Raw genomic sequence first — 7339 nt, forward strand, 5'->3', positions numbered from 1 at the left:
GTTTTGGTAAGTTCGTATTAGATGTTATTATGCTTGTTAATGTTGGAATCATAGTTGTATAAATATATATATATATATATATATATATTTGTATGGTATATGTGTATAATAAACATGGTTGATCAAGGTAGCTGTAAGTGTAATAAAAAACTTGTATGATAAAATATGGCTTTTGAATTTGTTCGAATTGAAACATGTTATGCTATGGAGAGTTGGTATCAAATTAACCTTGGTATATGGTTAATGTAATGAAAAGATTAAAGTATATAGGTTAAAGCTCATGTGAACTTATTGAATAGCTAGGATACAAATGACATGTCATTAGGGCAATTCAGGCACTCAGTATCGGTGATTACAATTTCAGCTACTATATACCAGCAATGGATACCATACCGATGGCTTGAGATCCTGAATGTGTTGCGGATTCTTTAAACTTGTGTGAGCAACATGCTATATTGATTAATGTCCTTTTGTCAGCTTGTATGAGCATTACCTTCCTACGTATCCAAAGTTAATTTACTATTGTTCTATGGGCAATGCAATTGGTTACTGAAATAAGAAATGAAATGAAATGGTATGATAGATTATAGTTGGTTAATTATATTTTGGTATATGATTCTTAATATGTTATGTATTAGTGATATTAACTATTCAGGCTTAACCATTTTGTTTAGTTGGAATGTTGGAACAAGACAAAGGAATGTTAATTCTATTTGATGTATGACTTGTAAATTACATTGTCAAGTATGTGATGTTTTGTTTTATGAACTTACTAAGCTTTACGTAAGCTTACTCTATTTAGTTTTTCTTCTTTGTAGATTTTCAGAATTTTGCTGTCGATTGGAACATTGTTGGAGATCACACTATCCGATAATTCTTTCCGTAGCTATTTGATTATTTTGGCCTGGTTATAAGTGGCATGTAAATAGGGCTTTAGTATGTAAACAGGTTGTGAATTTGTATTTTTGTGTTTTGGTATCTTAAAATGCTAACTTGTTATTTGATTCCTTTGTTGATGAGTTGTCATTGAAATGGTCATTTTGGTTTTGATAAGTTATGAAATTAAGATGGAATAAGTTTTGCATTTGAGAGTGGTATAAAAGGATGATTTTGGCATATGGTATTCAGGACTTAGTTGATGATTGAATGAGATTAACATGTTGATTATGTTTGGTTTGGTTGATTATTGTTATGTTTGAAATGTAGTGCCATTGAAGGCATATCTATTAGGCACATAGGTTGATTGTGAGTTGATATATTTTGGCATGTTTTGACACATTTTGAATAGGTTTGAATGTTTGTTAATGCATGTGAATTAGAGGTGTTTTTGGGCACACACAACCTCCCACATGGTTGTGTACCCCACACGGTTGCATGACATGACCATGCGGCCTCTTTAATTTTTGGTGTAGGTTTGCCTACATAGTCACAGTTTGTTACATGGCTTAGGGACATAATCGTGTGACCTTGAGTCACATGGGAATAGTTTCATACACAGTTTGGCCACATGGCCATGTTCTTAAGCCACACGGGTTGAGCTCTGTCACATGGCTGTGTGACCCTGTTTTCACTTTTTACTCAAAATTTTGTAAAAGTTCATTTTAATCCAAAATTGTTCTCGGTCTATTTTAAATGTTCCATAATCTCAATTTAAGTCTCGTTTTGATTGAATAACATAAAAAATGGTTGTAAATGAATTTTTTTGGTTATTTTTATTAAGTTTTTAATGATGTTAAAGTTCTATAGTTGTCATACCTTTTAGCTTGGGTCGGACAACCAAATTGGGTATAGGGTGTTACACCAATGATTGGTTAGGAGCATGTAAATAGGTTGTTTGTTTAAATTGTAAGTCTAGCTTGAGAATAAATGATTTTAGGTTATTTAATTTTAGACTAGTTAGTTCAATTTGTTAAACTATGGATAGGAAAAAGGAGTTAAACATACCAAGTGATAAAGGTAAACACGAGTAGGCATATATGTTTGTTGAATTCAAAGTTGTTTAAATTCGAATACTCAGTTATTGAATTCATGGTTATTGAAAAAATATAGTATAATAAATATAAAAACCTTACAAGCCTATACCTAAAAATAAAAACTAATGAGTGACCAAAAGCATTGTGAGGGTTAAAAGTAAAGCAAGTGTGATAAGAGCATAGAATGGTCAAAAGCCAAGAGAGTGAAAAGTGAACACAGTGAAATAAATCTAAAAATACGAGTAATTGAGAAAATCTCACTCTTATTGGCACAAATACTCATGAATTTCTTTTACTTGTAAATATTGTATTAGAGTTCAAAGCATGGATAAAAGAAACAAAGTAATTAGATTTCGAACTACATGTATTCTCTAACAATAAATTCTATACTCATGTATACATTTTGATAGAGCCATATGTTTAACTTTCTTTGACTAGCTTGCCTTGTAAGATATTGAACTAGCATGTTTAAATGTGAAAATTGTAAATTGTTTAGACATCTAGCTAGAATTACTTGTTAAGAAATCTTCCTATTGTTAGTACTCTGACCCAATCTCGTGTAAGAAGCATGCTTAAGAACTTTAGTTCTATTGTGTGTTTCTCTTTTCTTTGTCTTTTATTTTTATCTTGTTTGCTTGAGGACAAGAAATGAGTTAAGTGTGGGGGTAGTTGACCTACCACAATTTGTAGTGGCAAATTAGGTACTTTCTGGCACTTGATGAGCTTGTTTTTAAGTCATTTTATGTTATTTTAATACATTTTTAGTTTTATTATTTTAGATTTAATTTGTAGCAAAATAAGCATTTTTACGCATTTTCTAATGTTTCGACGACCCATTAGGCCAACTCAAGCCTGGGAATGATTAATAGGCTACTTGAATGTGTAGGGTACCATTTTAGGCCCAAAAGCACAAAGGACAGCTGCCATCTCGCGACATAAGCATGCAGTTCGTGACACAGAACTTTGAATCCAAAAATGAAATCTTGGAACGGAACAGGGTGCGTGTGTTGTGACACAAGGTGTATATGTCATGACATATAACCCTGTGTTGCAACAAAGGACCCCTATGTCGCGACATAGGCTTTTGCATGGCCCAAACATTCTTGTGTGCGACGAATGCGGTTTTTAAGGCAATTAAAGATCTTTTTCCAACCTAAACCCCTAATTGACATTATAATTGAAGAGGCACTTTAGTCTTTTGGATTTTTACCTACTTTTTGCCTATATAAGCAACCTTATAACCTCATTAGAAGGGGGAGTCAACCTAGCAAAAAGTTTTATTTATTGAATTTTCTTTACTTTTTAGTTTTATGTTTCTGTAGAATGAGGTGGACGGCAAAACTATAATAGTCTGTTTTCAGTGGAGTCAAAAACAATGGTTTTAGGAGAACAATTCTAAAAAGTGAGTTAGTAAATATTATTTATCTAATGTTTACAAGTATTTAGTAGTGTCATATTAAAATTTGCTTAAGAAATTTTAACATTTAGTTAATTAAGTGAAAATGATTAAATCATAAAAGACTTAAAAGTTAATCACTATAGGTTTAATTGCCTTAAATTGATTTAGACTCGTGAAATAAGGGTATTATGTGGTAAATTTAACCATTTTATTTATAGTCAACGATTTTGAAGTGTTATATCATAAAATTAAATTAATTTTAAAGGGTAAAATTGTAATTTGATAATTAAATAAAAATTAAAACAAAACAAAAGCTTAATCAATCATCATCTTCTTCATTTATACATGGATGAGAGTATGAAATGGTATAGAGAAATTGAAGTTAAATGGTTCGGATATGTAATGTGGCCCGTATGAATCTCGTGAATACTTAGGATACAAATGACATGTCATTAGTGGTTATTTATAGTTTTGGGTGTTGGTCTTGTAACACCCCTAACCCGTATCTATAGTTGGAACAGGGTTACGGAGTGTTATTAGAGTTTTTCAGAACGTTTATAGATAATTTAAGTCAAATTCTATTCATTTATTGAGATTATTCATGACGTCCCTTAAATAGACCATCGAGGCCCAAAACAAGAATTAAAATCAGATCAGGACTAAATCGGGAACTCAAAGAATTTTTTGCGAAATTTCTAAAATTTTCCAAGATGCAGGGTTCACATGCCCGTGTGGTCCAAGGGACACGCCCGTGTAACCCTAAGACACGCCCTTGTTGCAGGCCGTGTTCGACCCCATGTAACTCTCTGACTTATGCCACACGGGCGGCCACATACCCGTGTGCTAGTCCATATGGTTAATTAATTTTCTTCAAAATTAAATGCAGGTTTCACATGGCCAAGACATAGACCCGTGTTCTAGGCGTGTAGCATACATGATTGAGACACACGTCTGTGTCTCTACCCGTGTGCTCAATTCTGAGTATTTTGTTTCTCAAATTTAAGGTGTAGGGGACAGATGGCCCATGTGCTAAGCCGTCATGCTCGTGTGTTTACCCATGTGAACAAGATAAATCCATTTCTAGCTTCATTTCTCACCCAAAACCTTGCCATAAACCTACACCAAAACTTGCATTCATAAATCAACCAATCCAAGCATTTTAATCAGCTAATTCTACCATTTAGCATGGTATATCGTTACATGCTTTCATGCTTTTAATCTTACCTTATTAAGCATACTCGTTTAACCTTTCTCAATCAATCAATATAAACACTTATGTTATTACCATGAAGTAACCTTGATATGTATATATATGTATACCAATACATAATCATCACTAGCCATTCCAATGGCTAGATTACAATAACCATTTACATTTACATACCAATATGGCCAATTAACCTATACATGCCATTATAACCACAATTGTTTTACTATATGTACCAAAATGAGCTGATGAATAGTGTGAGTGATCTCCGCCAAGCTTCTAATCCAATGAGCTTCCGGTTTACTATAAAATAGGGAAATAAAACTATGAAAGCATATAATGCTTAGTAAGTTCGTATAACATGGTACTTAACTTACCATTTATTGTATTGCAAGATAAACATGTAAGGCACATTCAATCAATTTGATTTCAAGCCATACACATATCCTCATTGCCTTTGTTAGTCATATATTCCATAATAACATCAAGAAACATATATAGGCTCAACACAATCAAATTTTTGAATATATATACTTTCCATATCACGTATCCATGTAACACGTATAAATCATATCTTTATATTACAAGTATATTTTCATAAAAGTTCATCTCGAGTTCATATTATTCAATGTCAGAACTTTACTCCTTTAATTCAAAATATCAATGTCACATGAGTAGTACACTCAAGGTGTACAAATCTATAATCAAGGATGAACATACTCATCAAGTAAATTTCATATACAAATATCATCATCTCATATTTCCATGTATCCATTATCATATATAATCATTTCATGTATTTCAGACAGATACGTGTAACAACTCGTTTCTAATTCATATCTTTTCATGTCTAGATTGTTACCGATTGAATTTATTTAGAATATCGATGGATACACAAGTAGTACACTCAAGGTGTACAATTCAGGATCTGTCAATTCATGTCCAATGGTACCCATAAGGTCCTATTTCAGAGAGCACGCCCTCGAGCCACACATATATACAACAGGATTACCAGTCTAGGCTAAATCCTGTCTCCAATATATATACTCAATAGAGCTTAGTCAGGATTACCGGTTTAGGCTAAATCCTTTTTATGACATATACTCTAAAGCACTTGATCTGGATTACCCGTCCTGGCTAAATCCATTCCATAACATATGCTCGAGAGGACTTATATCAATAAGGGAAATCACATTTATCCATCGATTTTCATTTATTCAAACGAGATCTAACATTTTTCAAGCATTATTAGGCATGTGATTATTTCATACATCTATAATATTCATATAATTCAAATAAACACATTCCACATTCATTTCAACCATAAAAGTAACATTTTTATCATTTATCATTTATCAGCATTATCATTGATCGGACTTTGTCTGATATGTATTCAATGTCATATATATATGATATTTATACAATTCACAAACACAATATTAAATTCAAGCATATAAATATACACAATTTAGTTATGTAACACCCTTTATCCGTATTTGAAGCTGGAATAGGGTACGAGGTGTTATCAGACATAAACTAACATAATCATACAAAACCAGGCCATAAATTTAACCTAAATTTCAAAATTTTCATTCACATGCGTATCGTCCCTTATATGAGCCTTCGAGGCCCAAAACATACATTGGGTGTGGTTCGGGACTAAACTGAGAACTCTCAAAACTTATACAATACTTAGAAAATTTTCCTATTTTGGAGGGTCACACACCCGTGTGGGTAGGCCGTGTGGTCTCACACGCCCGTGTGGCTTGGCACACACCCGTGTCCTCAGCCCGTGTAACTCTCTGTTTATGACGCCATCAACTAAATTGAGGTCACACGGCCAAGTCACACGCCCGTGTGCTTAGGCCGTGGCCTCCATACGGCTGAGACACATGGTCGTGTCTCTGCCCGTGTGTTTACTACTGAGCATTCTGTTTTACCAAATTAAGGTACAGGGGACACATGTCCGAATCACATGCCCATGGGGACAAACTATGTGTCACACACGGTTTAGACACGTGCCCGTGTTCCTACTCGTGTGGACAATTTTGAGGTTATTTTCTAAGCCAGTTGCCACCTTTATTTGCACATACACAAACAAGACATGACCGTGATCATTTCATCTTTACTTATACATGCATAAGACTTCATACTTTGTTAAGCTCAACTTACCAATTCTCATTTAAGCCATGTTTATCATCATACTAAACAAATCCAAATTAAATTATCAAACATTCATAACCACAACACATCACCATTGCATGGGCACATGTATACTTAAATCAATAGGCTTACAAACCAATAATCAATATGAGCCACATGTCATGGCCTTATACCAAATAAATCAAATATCAATATAAGCCAATTTACATGGCTTCACATTACCTCAAACCCTTAACCATTACAAGCCAATACCTTTGGCTAAATCATAATGACACATTCACAATTGACTAAGTCCCTATACATGCCATAAACTTAAGACGTTTGTATTCATTTTTACCCACGATTATAGCTTGATAGTGTGATGACATCTCCGACGGTCTCCAACCCGAGCTAGCTAATTTAACCTATAAGACATGGAAAAGAGGGAGGGTAAGCTATATAATACAGCTTAGTAAGTTCATATGCAAATAATAACAACTGTTAACATTAATTTACTTTATCCATCCATAAGAGTACTATAATTTCAATTAGCATTAGATTTTAAATTTTTACTTATTCATTCACAGTGATTACTTGTGACAGCCTTAAAGTGACCCT

The sequence above is a fragment of the Gossypium arboreum genome, chromosome 10 (assembly GCF_025698485.1).
Source record: "Gossypium arboreum isolate Shixiya-1 chromosome 10, ASM2569848v2, whole genome shotgun sequence".
Taxonomy (NCBI): domain Eukaryota; kingdom Viridiplantae; phylum Streptophyta; class Magnoliopsida; order Malvales; family Malvaceae; genus Gossypium; species Gossypium arboreum.